We start from the raw sequence: 18,531 nt of genomic DNA on the forward strand, positions 1-18,531 counted from the left end.
CAGCTGGAGAAGGATCCTTGGAGCATGATACTCATTGAGCATTAGAGCTATGAACGTCGAAAAAATAGAATGACTCCCTTCTCCACTGTGGAGCAAACCCAGGATGTGAAGAGAGGACCAATTTCAGCAAAGAGCAAATGATTCAGGCAGCAAGTGAGTCGATTCAGGTTGTTCAAGTTTGCAACGAATGTGCTGTTTCTTACATGCTGTCGGATGTTCAGCTCGTGCGCCAGAGTGTCATTGTGCTGAGCAAAGCTGAGGCATGCAAGAACGTTATGAGCACAGCAGGCCTCATCCTTACATAAAAATTCAGTCGGGATAGAAAAAGGTGATGCATATTTTTGTACCACACCCTTCCCAGCCCAACAGGACTGAAATTATCATGGTGGAATCAACAGTTGGTCATAGGGTTGCCAACTCTGGGTTGGCAATTTCCTGGAGATTTGGGGGTGGAGCCTTGGGAAGGGTGGAGTTTGGGGAGGGGAGGGAGATGATCGTGGATGCGATGCCACAGAGTCCAGCCTCCAAAGCCGCTGTTTTCTCCAGGGGGGTCGATCTCTTTCATCTGGAGATCAGTTGGAAATACAGGACGACACCACACCCCACCTGGAAGTTGGCAACCCGAGTTGGTCACTGGAAGAATGCAATTTACAGTGCAAGAAATGCAACTCATGGACAGTTGGTGGAAAACCTGCATGGGGAACAAAGTCTGTTCACGGAACTGCAACTCAAATGTGCTCTGAGCACACACACACAGAGCACACACACACAGAGAACTGCAACTCATCCTTTGCTTTTCCTATTGCTCCAGCTTCCCTCCTCAAACTCGGGTGCTTCTGTGCCCTTGTCTAGATTTAGAATGCAAGATTCTCAAGGTATGGGCATTTTTTGCATAGGTTGCTCTCAGCAGCAGATCGGGATGTTAAAATAGCCCTGGGGTAAGCTCTGAGATAAGACCAGGGCGGGCCTGCACCTGTTGCCCTGATTATCCACAGATTGGATCTAATCTGAGCACTCTCTGTGCTGTGGCCAACACCGCAGGGACATGTGGCTCAATTTGCTCTCAAAATGAGATTTCAGATTTTTGAATTTGGATGGTAATCTGTAGCAGTTCAGCGGAACAGTGAAGCTTTCTAGATAACTATTTTTTTTTGCCTCCAGAATTTTATCCTTGAAAAAGAAAGGGGCATTTGGATTAAATGAAGTAGCGTCAGTTCCAAATCAGACCTGTAGCTCTAGGAAACATTGCACCTGTCTTCACCTATTTGTATGGGTTTGGGGGTTCTCCCACCCCCTTATATGATCAACCAAGGTTTTCGTCAACTGGGGCTTGCACATTCTTCAATATTTGACAAAGGGAAACAAATATACTTAATAATAATAACTGTGCTTATATACCACTCTTCTAAGCAGATTAGTGCCTCACCCAGAGCAGTGAACAAGTTAGTGTTATTATTATCCTCACACTGCAGCTGGGGAGCTGGGGCTGAGAGGAGTGGCTGACCCAAGGCCACCTGCTGAGCTCATGGCAGTAGCAGGATTCAAACCAGCGGAATGCTGATTCACATCCCAACCACTTAACCACTGTGCTACAGCAGCTCTGACTTGAAGTTACAGCATCTAACTTGAAGTTAGATGAGCAAATTAATCACATTATGATCTGAGCAATTGCCAAAGAATTTCTGGACTAAGATTGCACCTTTCCTATTACACCCCGGAAAGTTGTGTTTTCACATTTTTTGATGTCGTTAATTATGGTTGAGTCGCACTTTACATTGCAATTTCACCCGTATTTGACACATGATGAAATGTGAAGGAGAGACTCAGGGCCAAGCTACAAGTGACGAATGACACTTGAATGGCAAGTGGATCGAGTGGAGAGCAAGTGGAGGGCAAGTGAACACGGAGGAATACACTTGCCATTCAAGTGTCATTCGTCACTTGTAGCTTGGCCCTCAGACTGGATGACTGCATATCATTCTAGGAGAGGCCGCCCTTGAAGATGGTCTCGAAAATTCTGTTGGTGTAAAAGGCAACAGCTAGATTGTAGACTGCAGTAACTTGCTAAGTCCAGTACGTAATGCAGAGTGCTAGTTTTTGGTTTGCTTGGGACTTAATGCAAAGGACAGATGTTGAGGGCCAAGCTACAAGTGACGAATGACACTTGAATGGCAAGTGGATTGAGTCTCAGGGCCAAGCTACACATGACGAATGACACTTGAACAGCAAGTGTATTTCTCCCTGTTCACTTGCCCTCCACTCAATCCACTTGCCGTTCAAGTGTCATTTGTCATGTGCAGCTTGGCCCTCAGGAAGGCAAGTGAACAGGGAGAAATACACTTGCTGTTCAAGTGTCATTCGTCACTTGTAGCTTGGCCCTCAGTCTCAATGAAGAACAGCAACTGCCCATATCAATCTACCCAGGTTCTTCTGAAGTCCATAGTAGGAGAACCCTGATGTGAGAACCTTTTATTTGGGGTGTGAGGTTGGCAGGCAACCATTTTTTTTTTGTCACTCCCAAGTTGTGAAACAACTCTGGCATTCAGGCCTGTTAAATACTTGATTTCCCTGACCTGGATAGCCCAAGTGAGCCCAATCTCATCAGATCTCAGAAGCTAAGCAGGGTTAGTAATTGAATGAGAGATGTCCATTGACAACTAGGTTTGCAGAGGCAGGCGATGGCAAACCACCTGCTAGTTTTGTGCTGGAAAACCCCCACTAGGGCTTGCCATAAGTCAACTATGACTTGAGGGCACTCTCCACTACAAATACTTGGTTATTCCAGAAGTACGATTACCAATCTCAAGGTGGAATTTGGAGTTCTCCTGGAATTACAACTGATCTCCAGACTATCAGTTCCCCTGGAGGAAATGGCATTTTTGGAAAGGGGAAATCTTTGATCTCACATCCTCTCTGAGCAAACTCCCCATGTTCTGCCTCTGAACCTCCAAGTATTTCCCAAGCTAAAGCTGGCAACGCTACCCAGAAAGCCTTGAGAAACAGAGCCCCAAAGTATATTGAGAGACTCATACATGGTCTAATATTGCTGCTTTCATTTTCCACACAGGCAACAACCAGTTGGCTTTTATCATATGGTAATTAGAGGTGGGCATGAACTGAAATATGAACCAAAATTCATCATGAACCAGGTAAGTTCATAGTTTGCAAACCAGCAGCAGTTCATCAGAGCCCATTTCTGACAAACTGCCATGAACTTTAGGGTGGTTCTTTTGGTTCACTGCAGGCAGTCTGGCGCCGATCAATCAGTTTCCTAGGCAACGGGGGGATGGGCTTTCTGCTGCCGCAGAAGTGGCGTTTTTATGAACCAAACGAACCAGTTTGCGAACCGGGGCAACTTCATAAAAGTTTGCGGTTCATGAAACAAGATGAACCACGAACTGCACGGTTCGGTATTTTCCTGGTTTGTGCTCACTTCTAATGGTAATAGATAGCTTGTTGTTTCATTTATTATATTTCATTTATTTATCTATATTTACTCATTTGTCTAGGCATTTGCATTATTTATACTTATTAACAAGGGTATATGTGTCCAATATTTTTTTAAGCAGGGCAGGTTCAAAACATGTGCTCAAAATGTCATCTACTTTACACATTGATCACATTGGTTTCTTGCCCTTCCTACTGGTAGCACAGAATGGTGGACATCGGGATTTCCTGTTGGACCTTCTTAGCAACTTGGTGGCTTAGTTCAGACAGTGTGAAAAGGTGGTTCTATTAAACTATGGTTCGTGAGACTGTCTGAACCAGGCCGTTCATAGAATCATAGAATTGGAAAGGACCTCTAGGGTCATCTAGTCCAACCCCCTGCACAATGCAGAAAATGCACAGTTACCTCCCCCCCACACCCCCAGTGACCCCAGCTCCTTGCCCAGAAGATGGCAAAACACCATCAGGATCCCTAGCCAAACTAGCCTGGGGAAAATTGCTACCTGACCCCAAATTGGTGATTGAAATTACCCTGAGCATATAAGAAGGGGCCACAAGAACTAAGCACTGATGTAACCCTTCCTGCCTTTTCTCTCATGATCTGCCCAGGTTCACAGAATCAGCATTGCTGTCAGATGGCCATCAAACCTCTGCTTAAAAACCTCCAAAGAAGGAGAGCCCCCCACCTCCCAAGGAAGCCTGTTCTACTGAGGGACTGCTCTAACTGTCAAGAAGTTCTTCTTAATGTTTAGCCAAAAACACTTTTGATTTAATGTATTGTCGAAGGCTTTCACGGCCGGAGAACGATGGTTGTTGTGGGTTTTCCGGGCTGTATTGCCGTGGTCTTGGCATTGTAGTTCCTGACGTTTTGCCAGCAGCTGTGGCTGGCATCTTCAGAGGTGTAGTACCACCTCTGAAGATGCCTCACCTCTGACGATGCCAGCCACAGCTGCTGGCGAAACGTCAGGAACTACAATGCCAAGACCACGGCAATACAGCCCGGAAAACCCACAACAACCACTTTTGATTTAATTTCAACCCATTGGTTCTGGTCTGACCTCCTGGGCTAATGGAAAACAACTCCATGCCATCCTCTATACGACAGCCCTTCAAGTACTTGAAGATGATTATCATATTACCTCTCCGTCATCTCCTCTCCAGGCTAAACATCTCTCCAACTCCTTCAACCTTTCCTCATAGGACTTGATTTCCAGACCCCTCACCCTCTTCATTGCCCTCCCCTGGACACATTCCAGCTTGTCTAGGTCCTTCTTAAATTGTGGTGCCCAAATACTCTAGGTGAGGTTTAACCAGAGCAGAGCATTCCACTAGCTGTGTTAGTTAAGGTCCTTCAAACCACAGTCTGAAACCATATTCTGAAGTTGGTTTATTCACCACGATTAGTCATAATCATAACTAAGGTTTTGAGGGAGGTGGCCTCAGAAATCCTGGCTTATTCTCCCTTACACACTCAGCAGCTACACAGAGGCCTGGTCAGAGAGCAGGAAGTGAAACCAGCATTTGTCATGGCAAACCAGGGTTTGAGTGATCATTCATCTGTGGGCCAAAATTCTGATTTCCGCAAACGAACCGTAATTAAACTATGGTTTCCATTTATGCCTGTGAAGAAGACTAGATGTTGCGCAAAACTCTAGTGAGAAGATGCTATCTTCCCCAGTTTTTGCGCGATATTTCGCAACATTCCGGGAGCAGGTAAGTAGTGTGAAAAGGGCCTGGGTCTAGGCAGTGACTGGTTCGTGTTGTCTCAGTAAAATTCACAGTTAATCAGAGAATCGAACCCCATTCCAAATCCAAAATTCTAATTACTGCACCCACACGAGTCTCATATAACAGTTTTCATTCATGAAAAATGAAGTGTATAGAGTTATGAAGCATGGAGGTTGTTTATCTTGCTGTGAATACACAGATGGGGAGGGCATTAATTCTTTATAGACTGGCTATAAAGACTATATCAGGCATCAAGAGATGAAGTGCAGGTTTTGATAATGTGTTAAAGTGGGACGAAGTGGGGGGAGGGGCGATCTTAAAAACATGACTTGCTTTATAAATATTCCTGGAGTCAATCTACAGTCACACCACAAAACTCACTGCCGTAACTCAACCTCAGGACCCCAAGAAGAGAGAGATAACAAGGAAGGCTCTTCTGGTTGTGGCTAGGCAGAGACCAGCAAGGAAATGGTGGAACTGCAGTTGCCAGACAAGCAGAGCGATATGTACTTCTGGAAAATGGTGTTGACGAAAAGCAAACATTGCTGTAAATTGCATTGCTGATCAGAGAAGTCAGGTGGGAAAATAGAAAAAATGAAGAATACTGTGGGAAATGAACGAAATGTTAATAACAACGGTCATGTTCGAAATGGGTGGGGCCTCCTGTTTGCTTTAGGCTCATAAAGTCTCTCAATAGCCTTGCTTGCAAGGCAGGAACTGGCTACATGCCCATTGCTTGGAATCCATGCACACCCTTCCCAGGATTCACAGGACCTACATTTCTACTCACATGTGACACCGACCTGTTGCCATGCTGATGTAGCTACCGACAGGAGATGGGGCTCCCAAACTGACTTTGTAATACAACTGAGCCAAATATTCAAACTTTTTTCCCCCTTCACAAAAAGAGGTGTTTTACATGTGCGTATGTTGGGCGATAGCACATTGCATCATCCGGTACGCCTTTATTTCTCATGGAGATAAATCAAGATGGGTAGCCGTGTTAGTCTCTCTGTAGCAGTGGAAAAGAGCTGAGGCTCACAAAAGCTCATACCCTACCACTAATTTTGTTCACCTTATAGGTGCGACTGGACTCTTGTTTATTTCTCATATTACAGTGATATCACTTCTGCAATATTTTCCTGTGTTGGTTAAGATTAAAGATGGGCACGAACTGGAAAAAACCCCAAACCATGCAGTTCGTGTTTCATCAAATTTCACGAACCACGAACTTTCACGAACCTGCCCCTGGTTCGCAAACTAGTTCATTTGGTTCCTGAAAATGTCACATCCGGGTCAGAAAACCATCACTTCCGGGTCAGCAGAAGGTCACTTCCGGGTCAGCAGAAGGTCTGCAGGAATTCCATCCCCTGTTGCCTAGGAAAGTGATTGATTGGCACCAGGCTGTCTGCAGTCATGAACCAAAAAATGAACCAAATGAACCAGCTTAAAGTTCATGGTGGTTCGTCAGAAATGGGATCTGATGAACCACGGTTCACGAACCACGAACTGGCTGGGTTCGTGCTTAATTTTGGTTCGTATTTCAGTTTGTGGCCATCTCTAGTTAAGATTCATCTGTAAGAACAGGGATTGGCCATCAAGGGCAAGGAAAAAGTGGGGTGGCTCAGGTGGTCCTGGAGATGTGGTTGGAGGTTTTGAGGAACTGCTTGAAGGAAAGGCAGGGAGCGGCTGGCTGAACCATCTGGAAAGTATTTGGGATAAGGAAAGCTGTGGCCAAGGTATTGGGATTATCTTAAAGGGGAGAGGCCCTGTTTATCTTCCGTATCTGTTGCTCAAGGAATTGTTTACTTGCTTCTCTGAAATAATTAGGGATGGGAGAGATGGAATTAAGATAGCATCCATGTGATCTGAAGGACTTCTCTCCCTTCCCGGTCCCTAAACCAAGTAAAACATGTAATCAGTAGAGATTTATTGGTGGATCAAAGCGTGCCTCGATGTTCTTCTCATTAGGTTTGATGTATCACTTTACAGACTTAATCCAGAATGTAAGTAGTGGGACCAAGCTACAAGTGACAAATGACACTTGAACGGCAAGTGGATTGAGTGGAGGGCAAGTGAACAGGGAGAAATACACTTGCTGTTCAAGTGTCATTCGTCACTTGTAGCTTGGCCCGTGGTCTTAGAAGATCTAGATCAATGAGGAAGTGACAGGACACCTTAAAGGTTCTTAGAGAGTCCTCATTATGATAAAACGAGAGATGGAGCTTAGAGATGGATGAGAACTGGAAGCTAATAAATTAGTTTTTCAGCTCCATTTAATTACTGCTGATGTTGTCCACCCACCTTGTAAGTCCTGTATTATACACAATACTTTTTGAGGTCACTTTTTTCTAGTCATAGAATGTAGCCCAAGACCTCTTGCTCTCCTACTATTAGTCATTCAAATACTTTCTGGAAAAGGAATGTTTTGCATCTCTTCTTAAAACGAAGGTGCTGTTTTTTAAACTTTTTTTTTTCAGAAGAGGGCTCCACAGTTTAGATGCTGTTACATATCCCACTTCAGGCCACCATCTTCCTGTGGCCTGTGAATGAGGTCCCATTGCCCTGTTCTTAATTAGGCCATGACCTTATTCTAGAGGTGCAAGTTTTCATTCTGTATAGCCCAGGGAAGCCTGATCTCATCAGATTTCAGAAGCGAAACAGGGTCCAGCCGTGGTTAGTAATTGGATGGGAGACCTCCAACAAAGACCAGGGTTGCAGAGGCAGGCAATGGCAAACCACCTCTGTTAGTCTCTTGCCTTGAAACCCCCAACAGGGGTTGCCATAAGTCAACTATGAGGTAGGATTTCAGTTTTCATTAAATAGACACAACTCTTTCAGCAATTGTTCTCAGCCTCTGGAGCTCTTTCTCCAAGGAAGCTGGCCTTGACCTATCACTCAGGGCCAAGCTACACATGACGAATGACACTTGAACGGCAAGTGGATTGAGTGGAGGGCAAGTGAACAGGGAGAAATACACTTGCCGTTCAAGTGTCATTCGTCATGTGTAGCTTGGCCCCCAGTGCTTTCTGACATCTTGTCAAGACTTTTTTTTCCATTTTAGAGAGTGTACTGATTTTCCTGGTTCCTTCTGCATTTGAGTGACACCTTCAACTAATTCCTTTCAATAAATAGAAGCCTGCATTGTTTTATCTTGATATGATGCTAATGTCCGTTTTGTTGCCGTTGTAACTGGTGGGGAAAGGGGTTAAAACAGTTTAAATTCAAAGTTTCAATGGAGGGTCAGACACTTATTTGCTTTTTAAGAAAGTTTACTTATAAAGGAAAAAGGTACAAAGGATTACTACAAAACAAAGTAGAAAAGAGTCCAGAAGCACCTTTAAGACTAACCAACTTTACTGTAGCATAAGCTTTCGAGAATCACAGTTCTCTTCGTCAGATGCATCTGATGAACAGAACTGTGGCTCTCGAAAGCTTATGCTACAGTAAAGTTGGTTAGTCTTAAAGGTGCTTCTTCTGAACTCGTTTCTATTTTGCTACTACAGACTAACACGGCTAACTCCTCTGGATCTACAAAACAAAGAACTCTATCCTCTACATCTTGGCACTACATGCTAAAAACTTAGACCACACCAGTAAAAATGGAGATTCTTCTTTCTTCTTGGCCCTAGAGAGAAAATCACTTGACCAACCAACCAATGGTAATTTAAAAAACACGTTTTATTTTTCCTGGCTTTGAATTAGATAAAACTATCAGCTCTGTGTCAGGTTTCCCTTCCGGGTCGTTACAAACAATAGCACACTGGGTCAACACATTAACCCCATAATGACTGGACGTCAGACCTTGCAGCCTATATTCCAACAGTAACTGTGTATACGTCTCCACATTTAAAAATAATTTAAAGAATATTTTAAGAAATTAAGGCCCCAGATGACTGCAGTCCTGATTTTCAACTCTCTGTAACCAGACCAAGAACCATGAAGACTGTACTGGTTAAACTTAGTAACCTAAGATTAACCAGTTACTATACTGGTTAAACTTAGTAACTATAATGTTCACTTGAATGCTTTGTGATAAGGGGTTGTTGCATTATGATAAGGGGTTGTTGCATTATGATTATGAGTTCCATCACTGGCTACCCATGTTGTGTGAAGAAACTTGGTCTTTGGGGTGGTTCTGGAGTGTTTGTGTAGCTCTGTGATGAATGTATTTTAATTCCAACCTTCCCTTCTCAGGTCGAGTTCGAGGAAGCTTATCAGCCTCATCAAAAAAAGTTAAAAGTCACCCTTCTCTTACTCCCAATACCACGCTGGAGCACATCAAAGCCTTGGGTGGAGTCTTATCCACTGATCTCACCTACAGTCTCCCCCATGTTGTTGATTTCATCCAGTTTGAGGTTGAATTGTGAATGCCACAAACATATGACAGGGTCACAGGGTCAACCCCACCGGCCGTCTGCCATTTTCAACATACCTGTCTGCTAGAAGTCTTCTTGGCTCTCTCCCTTCTGTTCCTTCTTCTCAGGTAACCCTGAAGTGATGAATAAACATGAGATTAGGCAGTTTGAATGGAAGAAACCCAGCAATAGCAGAAACATTGTGAGAAAGTCCTGTGTGCCACTGATGGCGAGCTTTCTGGGCTGGAGTCTGATTCATGAAGAAGGATTTTCTTCCATCAAAGCAAGAACTCTTTTTCTAGAGCAAGATTTCTTCCTCTTGAGCAAGAATTGTCACTTAGTGGAAGGAATTGAATCCAACTCTCTGCTACTGAAGAGGAGTAAGGTAAAGGTAGTCCCCTGTGCAAGCACTGAGTCATTACCGATCCATGGGAGGATGTCACATCATGACGTTTTCTTGGCAGACTTTTTACGGGGTGGTTTGCCATTGCCTTCCCCAGTCATCTACACTTTACCCCCAGGAAACTGAGTACTCATTTTACTGACCTCGGAAGGATGGAAGGCTAAGTCAACCTTGAGCCGGCTACCTGAACCCGGCTTCCACCAGGATCGAACTCAGGTCGCGAACAGAGCTTGGGCTGCAGTACTGCAGCTTACCACTCTGCACCACGGGGCTCTTACTAAACAGTAGGACTGTCCAATAACTTTTCAACCCTAGGCCAGTTGGCCTGGGTACATTTCTCGCTTGTGCTGCATTCAGCCTCGGATGCCCAGGAAGGAAATCTCTAGCCTGGCAGCAATAGCAGCATGAGTGTTCATCCCCAGAGCTGCTACTAGAGTTGCTAGCTGGAGATCTCCTGGAATTACAACTGATCTCCAGGCCATAGAGATTACTTGCCTTGGAGAAAATGGCTGCTTTGGAAGGTGGACTCTTTAGAATTATACTATGCTGAGGTCATTTCCCTCCCCAAGCTCTGCCTTCTCCTGGTTGCATCCCCCAAATCTCCAGGAATCTCCCGACCAAGAGATGGCAACCCTAGCTGCTACTGACTGTGGCACCGTGCAGAGGGAGCCAGTCCAGCCAATCCCACCTGTCCATATCGAAGGGAGAATGATGACCTGGGCATGCCCAGTGGAGGGGCCACTTCAACTGAAGAATTATCCAGAGCCTGCAATTAGATATGACAGCATGCGAAAAACCAACAGCATGGATCGAACTGCTCCACTGAGCCAAGTGTGACGTCTTCCTCAGCCGAAGGAATCTTCAGAAGTGGCTCTTCTTCAGTGGAGGATGGATCCTAAGACTGGAGGGAGGCTGCTGTAGCACAGTGGTTAAGTGGTTCGGCTGTGAATCAGCACTCTACTGGTTCGAATCCCACTACTGCCATGAGCTCAGTAGGTGGCCTTGTGTCAGCCACTCCTCTCAGCCCCAGCTCCCCAGCTGCAGTGTGAGGATAATAATAACACTAATTTGTTCACAGCTCTGGATGAGGCACTAATCTGTCTAGAAGAGCAGTATATAAATGCTGCTACTGCTGCTGCTGTTGTTAGCCCAGAGGATCTTCCTCTATTCTGAGGTAGGACATGATCCACCATGTGGCTCAGACCCACTGTCCCCTCAGGGTTTTGCATTGTGAAGTTAACAGTGACGTCATAAGTATTACTCGGAATGAGGATCCCACTTGGGCATAAACAGACCTTAAAAGCCACCAGCTCAGAATTGCCCTCTTTATCTACTCTTATGCCCTTAGACAGTAGAGGCAGAAATTTAGGAGAGCTAAAATGGGGGTGGCGGTTGTGGTTGAGTATAGAGTTGGCAACTGTTTTTTCCAGCTCCTGTTTTTCCTACTGAGCCTGCTTCTTTGCCTTCAGCAAATGATCTCTAAAGAGGATTGGAGGTGCATTATCCAACGTGTGCGGAATCAGCCATTCTCTGTTCAATATCAGAAATGTTGACCTTGCAGGCACTCCTCCCCCACCCCATCTATTTTTCCATTTTTATATTCAGTATTTTCTGTGTGTTCTTTTCTGTTGGTACTTCAGGAACACTTATTGTAGAAATATCTTAAAGATAAAAAGTGGAAAATCAACAAACGATATAAGTTTACTTAAGGTAGTATCATCAAAAAGAGTCCAGTAGCACCTTTAAGACTAACCAACTTTATTGTAGCATAAGCTTTCGAGAATCACAGTTCTCTTCGTCAGATGCATGGAGGGCAAGAAGAAACTGGTCAGATATATAGGTGGAGAGGGGAGGGAGGAGTAGATGCAAACAGTAGCTTCTGATATGGAGATCAGTTTGCTTCTGTTAAGGAAGTCAGTTACTTCTGATAATGAGATAACCATTCATAGTCTCTATTCAATCCCTGCTTGACTGAGGGCCAAGCTACACATGACGAATGACACTTGAACAGCAAGTGTATTTCTCCCTGTTCACTTGCCCTCCACTCAATCCACTTGCCGTTCAAGTGTCATTCGTCATGTGTAGCTTGGCCCTAAGTCAAATTTACATTTGAATTCCAATTCAGCAGCGCCCCATTGGATTTTGTTTTTGAAAGGTTTCTGTTGAACTTACAGTGACCTTTAAGTCCTTGATGGAATGTCCTGGTAGATTGAAGTGTTCTCCCACTGGTTTCTGGATGTTGCCATTTTTAATGTCAGATTTGTGTCCATTTATTCTTTTGCACAGAGGTTGGCTGGTTTGTCCAATGTACAGAGCAGAAGGACATTGTTGGCACATGAGGGCATATATCACATTGGAGGATGAGCAGTTGTAAGAGCCAGAGACAGTGTAGTTGATGCCATTGGGTCCTGTAATTGTATTTCCTGGGTAGATATAAGGGCAGAGCTGGCATCTGGGTCTGTTGCAGGGCCTGGTACCTGTGCTGGTGACTCTGCTAGCCGATTCATGATTGTAAATGAGAAGTCGTTTCAGGTTGTGGGGCTGTCTGTAGGCAAAGAAAGGTCTTCCACCCAGGGCTTCTGAGAGAGAGGCATCATTTTCCAGGATGGGTTGTAGATCACTGATGATATGTTGGATGGGTTTAAGCTGGGTAGTATGTAGCTGCTAAACTTTGGAGAGGTGAAACACTTATTCCCAAAAGGTCCCCTTCATTCTTATAACTGGCAAAAAGTTACTTTTTAGAGTGTGTAAAAATCAGAATTCTGAAGCTATCCTACCCCTGTGTTTCTGTACGAGATACTATTCCGGAAACCGAACATGATGCTCATGTAAAGCATCATGGGTCCATTTGCACAAGGAAAAGCCACATTCAAAGGAAGAAGAAACTGGGGTTGTCAACCTCCAGGTAATGCCCAGAGATCTCCCAGAATTACAACTAATCTCTCAACAATAGAGATCTGTTATCCTGGAGGAAATGGCAGCTCTGAAGGGTGGACTTTATAGCACCTGCCAAGCTCTTCCCCTTCCGAAGCCCCAGGCTCCACCCCCCAAATCTCTAAGAATTCCCCAACCTGGAATTGGCAAGCCTAAAGGAAACAGAAAGGAAGCGTCAGAAATTATCCCCAGCTCAGGGCACCCCGCCTGAGCTTTGCTACGGAAACCGGACCTAGCCCATAAAATGCAATTGCTGTAATTGGTGTTGCTGCATTGGAACAGGATAATGAATAATTAAGGGCTGTCAAGTCACAATTGAATCATGGGGCCAAGCTACACATGACGAATGACACTTGAACGGCAAGTGGATTGAGTGGAGGGCAAGTGAACAGGGAGAAATACACTTGCCGTTCAAGTGTCATTCATCACTTGTAGCTTGGCCCATGCTGACCCATCGTGGGGAGTTTTCAAGGCAAGAGGGGATCGGAGGTGGTTTGCCTTCCTCTGCAGAGCAGTGCTGGTCTTTAGCTTACAAGCTGTGACAACGAGCCTGGGCTAGTGTGGGCTATTCAGGCTGCTAGAACCAGATGGCCTTCGGGGGCAGGTAGGTGGAGCTCCAAGCAGCATTCAGTTCTGAAAACTACAAACAGCTCATGAAAAAGGCTTTTCCTGTTCAGAAGCGATTGGGGCCAATGCTCCTCCCCTCCCGAACACACACTTGCTTTCCGCTCATGGATAAATTCTAAGACAAGAAGGAGGTTGGCCCCCCCACAGATGATGCGAAGCCACTGCAGGCAGTCTTCCATCATCCAGTCTAGTAGCAGGAGCGCAATTTGTGGATTAAAATAAAATTTAAAAAAAAACAGATTCTAAAATGTCATTCTGTCAGCTCAGCAGCAACTGTGGTGTGTTTATTTTCTATATTACATTGGAACAGTCTGTACCCTCCCCATTCTGATATTTGTGTGGGTTGATCTAGTCTTAGCGGGTGAAGACTCTGCTCAGTTAACCTAGGGCCAAGCTACACATGACGAATGACACTTGAACGGCAAGTGATTGAGTGGAGGGCAAGTGAACAGGGAGAAATACACTTGCCATTCAAGTGTCATTTGTCATGTGTAGCTTGGCCCCTAGTTTGTTAGTTGGAATTGTAGACAGCATGTCCTGAAACCAGTTGCTCCCATCCCTGTATCTTCTAGCAATAAAAAATGGATATAGTTTTCAATGCATCCATTTCTACAATGTGCACCTAAGAGCAGGAACTTGAGTGAGCACTCAATTCCTGACTTTCAAATAAAGGGGAGACCTGGATAGCCCAATAATAACAACAACAACAACTGCATTTGATTTATATACTGCCCTTCAGGACAACTTAATGTCCACTCAGGGCCAAGCTACACATGACGAATGACACTTGAACGGCAAGTGGATTGAGTGGAGGGCAAGTGAACAGGGAGAAATACACTTGCTGTTCAAGTGTCATTTGTCATGTGTAGCTTGGCCCTCAGAGCGGTTTAAGAAGTGTGTTATTATTATCCTCACAACGATCACCCTGTGAGGTGGGTGGGGCTGAGGGCCAAGCTACAAGTGACGAATGACACTTGAATGGCAAGTGGATTGTGTGGAGGGCAAGTGAACAGGGAGAAATACACTTGCCATTCAAGTGTCATTTGTCACTTGTAGCTTGGCCCTGAGAGAGCTCAGAGAGAGCTGCGACTGATCCAATGTCACCCAGCTGGCTTCAAGTGGAGGAGTGGGGAATCAAACCCGTCTCTCCAGATTAGAGTCCCGTGCTTTTAACTACTACACCAAACTGGTGTAATGATGACCTCATCAGATCTCAGAATCAGAATTGGCCATGGTTAGTAGTTGAATGGGAGACTTCCAAAGAAGACCAAGGTTGCAGAGGCAGGCAATGGCAAACCACCTCTCTTAGGGCCAAGCTACAAGTGATGAATGGCACTTGAACAGCAAGTGTATTTCTCCCTGTTCACGTGCCCTACATTCAATCCACTTGCCGTTCAAGTGTCATTCGTCATGTGTAGCTTGGCCCATAGTCTCTTGCCATGAAAACTCCACCAGGGGGGGTGTCATGTTAGCTATGACTTGAGGGCAAGATTTCATTGTTTCCAGCAAAGGATCTATCTACCTCCAAAGAATCTGTCTGTAGAGAGGAGAGAGGTGTGTGTGTCTGTTTCCCCTTCCAGCTGCAAAAGACTCCCAATTCACCCCCAACACTGTTCCTGGTGGTCTACTCACCCACAGGAGCACTGTGTTGGTGGAGATGGACGCAAAAGGGTACAAGGAGAAAAGAGAAGCAAGGAAATTGCCTTCCTCTAGCAAAACTGTGCTCACACTGCTAGCGGAAAGATTTCTGTTGTTTTATGCTAACACAAGTGAAAGGTTTAATACTGTGTACTTAAACAAGCTAAGGGTTATAATGGGATCTGAAGAGAGTAATCCCAAGGTAGGACAAGCCAGTCCTTAAGTATAGCCCTGTTTCCATTGGATGGCACTCCGGCTATTGGGAATGAGGATGCAGAGACACCTAGTGGTGGAATATTATAATACAGTTAAGCATGGCAAAACCATTGTTGGTTCAGTCCGATCGGAGAGAAGCAAAATTGAGTGTTCCCTTAAAGTTCTCATTTGCTTCCAACGAATCTTGAAACTGTATCTGGGTACTGTCTGTGACATGCATTTAGCGGTTCATTTAGCGGTTGTGCCTCAGAGCACAAAAGATATTCATCAACCCACATATAAATGATACTGCGGATAACATACCTCACCCACAGAATCACCATGGGAAATGTCGCATGGATACAGCTTGTTGTACGGTAACCACGCTTTTAGGATAACATTTTATTCAAGTGAAATGCTCTGTGGGAACTTGAGCGGCATCCATAGATCCTTGGATATGTCGCTGTTGTTGGGCAAGAGCAAGCATTTTCAATGAGATTTTACTGTGTGGGACAAGACAATCCAACTGTGAATAATCTAGTGCAGTGAGGGCAACATGCAAGGGCGTGTAGATATGGCCAGCTGTTATTTGATAAACACACTAGAGAACATTCATGACCTTTTCCAAAGCAACGGCCGTCCCCAGCGATGCTGAGTTGCTAGGGATCCCTAGCTGAGTTGCTTGCCTGCCGGTCACTGGCAACTGGTGGGAGGTTTTGGGCCACCTGGATATCACCTGGAGATCACCACTTAGCACGCACCCCAGGATAACAAAGCAGGGGTGTTCTTACTTTAACAAATAAGGGCCATGGAAGCTGTGATGAAAAACCATTGAATCAAAATGATACAACGATGTCCTTAAAGTATGGTGGAAATAGTCAACACGCGGCTATATCACTAGAGATGCTAACACCTTGAATATTCTACTTTTTACAGATTCCATTATTTCTCTGATTCAGTTATATCTCTGAAACTTCCTATTAGGGATGTGCGGTTCGGTTTTCTGATTTGGGTTTTTAACCTGAATCAGGCCCAATTAGGAAAGATTCAGGATTTCTAAATCAGCCCCAGTATTGCTGAGCCGATTCAGGAATCCCAAAGCAAAGATTTCTGAAGCGATAAAATTCGCTTCAGAAATCTTTGGGTAAAGCGGCAGCCGCCGCAGCACTTTTCTAGCTGTTCGCATTTGCTTTGGTAAACCCGAAGCAGGAAAACCAAATATTTTTTAGATGCACGCCTCTACTTCCTATTGTATCTGTTTATTTCATTTAATCCTACATTGGATTTGACATTTTGTCTACTGAGGGAATGTCCCCCCTGCCCCCAGAGTGGGGGAGCCACAATTGGCCAGCTCTCCTAACCCAGAGGGGAGGGATTTCTTAATGAATGGGAACCAGGCTGGCCCTCGAAGTCAGTTGATGGGAGCTACTACTGGCCTGCTCCTCTAACCCAGAAAAGAGGGGCCACCAATCCAACTTGACCTCCCACCCCAGTGTAGGGGAGCCATCATGTCTAACTCACTGTGAGCTGTGACTCATGAAAATTTAGGATGGAATATATTTTATTAGTCTTTCCCCATCATGTGTATCACTTAGTGCAACAATTGCATAATTCTAAAGAATGTGGAGTTCTCCATGAAGCACTGAATATATGAAATTGGCTCACACATGGCACCATTGTGCCTGTTGACACCTTTCTTGGTGCCTGACAAGTGTTTTTAGAAAGTGGGTGGGGCTTTTGCAAAGCACGGCTTCTGGTTGGCCATTGGAGATTTGATTGGCTGTACAGATTTTTAAAAAACATTGCTTTGGCAGAAAGTGCTTTCACAGCGCAAGGATCTTCACTGTAAGACTGAAGGTAAGCTCTGGCAGCCATTTTGTTGTGGCGCCCACCACACAGAATTTCAAATGTGCCCACAGGTTGGGGGCCCCTGCAGAAGAATGTTGAGGGGACAGAATGGACTGTACTACTATGGACATAAAAAAACTCCCTGTGAATAGAAGAATAAGCAGTGTTGGTTCTATAGCCCACCCTTCGTTGCCCAAAGGAGTCTCGGAGCAGCTTACAATCACCTTCCCTTCTTCTCCCAAGAGCAGACATCCTGTGAGGTGGGTGGGGCTGAGAGAGCTCTGAGAGAGCTGTGACTGACCCAAGGTCGCCCAGCTGGGACCGTTTCCACACGGCTCCCCGCTGCTCGTAACAACCCAGAAGATCGCGCAAAAATGCGGATCGCGTTTTCTCGCGTGAGATTTGCGCGACGTCACGTTGCACAAATCTCGTGAGAGAAAACACGATCTTCCGTGTTTTTTGCGTGATCTTCCGGGTTGTTACGAGCAGTGGGGAGCCATGTGGAAATGGCCAGGGTTCAAGCGGAGGAGTGGGGAATCAATCCCAGTTCTCCAGATTAGAGTCCTGCCGTTCTTAACCACTACACCAAAACTAGCTCTCTGCTAGAAAACTGGCAGAGCAGGATATAAATTTCTATCTGCCCTGTATTTGCTCAATGGAGGGCAATCTTTAAAGTCAAAGTTTTAGGAGAATGACAGCATGCATTCTTATTTGACTAGGATCTCTTGATTCATTTATTCCCCGCTGAACTTGTCTAACTTGTCTATTGGTTTCATGTTCCATATTTGTTCACAAGGTTTGCAAGCCTTTCCTTGATTTCTAACTTGGGCTCTGGGTGTTCTCAAATTCTTGTAAGTAAAACTTGTCTCTTCACTTCCTCCACACCCTTCACACTGCCAAGGACCTGTCTCCAGTGGCCTGTCTCTCTATTTGCACTACTATATTTGATAAATAAATTTTTATGTAGGCCCCAGAAACCTAATTAAAGGATTCCATGTTTGGGCCGTTAGCAGAGTTTATCATTTAGCAGAGGAAGTGTGATTATAGGTGGTTGTGAGCTGGTTCTGCTGGCTGGTGTGTGTGCAGGAGAGAAAATAACAATGCATACATTTGCTTGTATTTAGAAAGGAAATAAGAGTTCTTTATTGTAGAAACTCTGTACTCAGATGGAAAAGGAGAAGAGACAGATCCTAACTACCTATCTAGTCTAAGGATGGGCATGGATGGCAGGGCAAGGCCTGCTTCCGTGCTGCCAAGATGGAGGGAGAAGAAGGGGAGAGGTGTTGCCTGGAACAAAGCCAGGAAGAGAAGGAGTGAGAGGGAGGAAGTCAGGAGGAGGAAATCCTGAGAATA

The sequence above is a fragment of the Eublepharis macularius genome, chromosome 19 (genome assembly GCF_028583425.1).
Source record: "Eublepharis macularius isolate TG4126 chromosome 19, MPM_Emac_v1.0, whole genome shotgun sequence".
NCBI classification, from domain to species: Eukaryota; Metazoa; Chordata; class Lepidosauria; order Squamata; family Eublepharidae; genus Eublepharis; species Eublepharis macularius.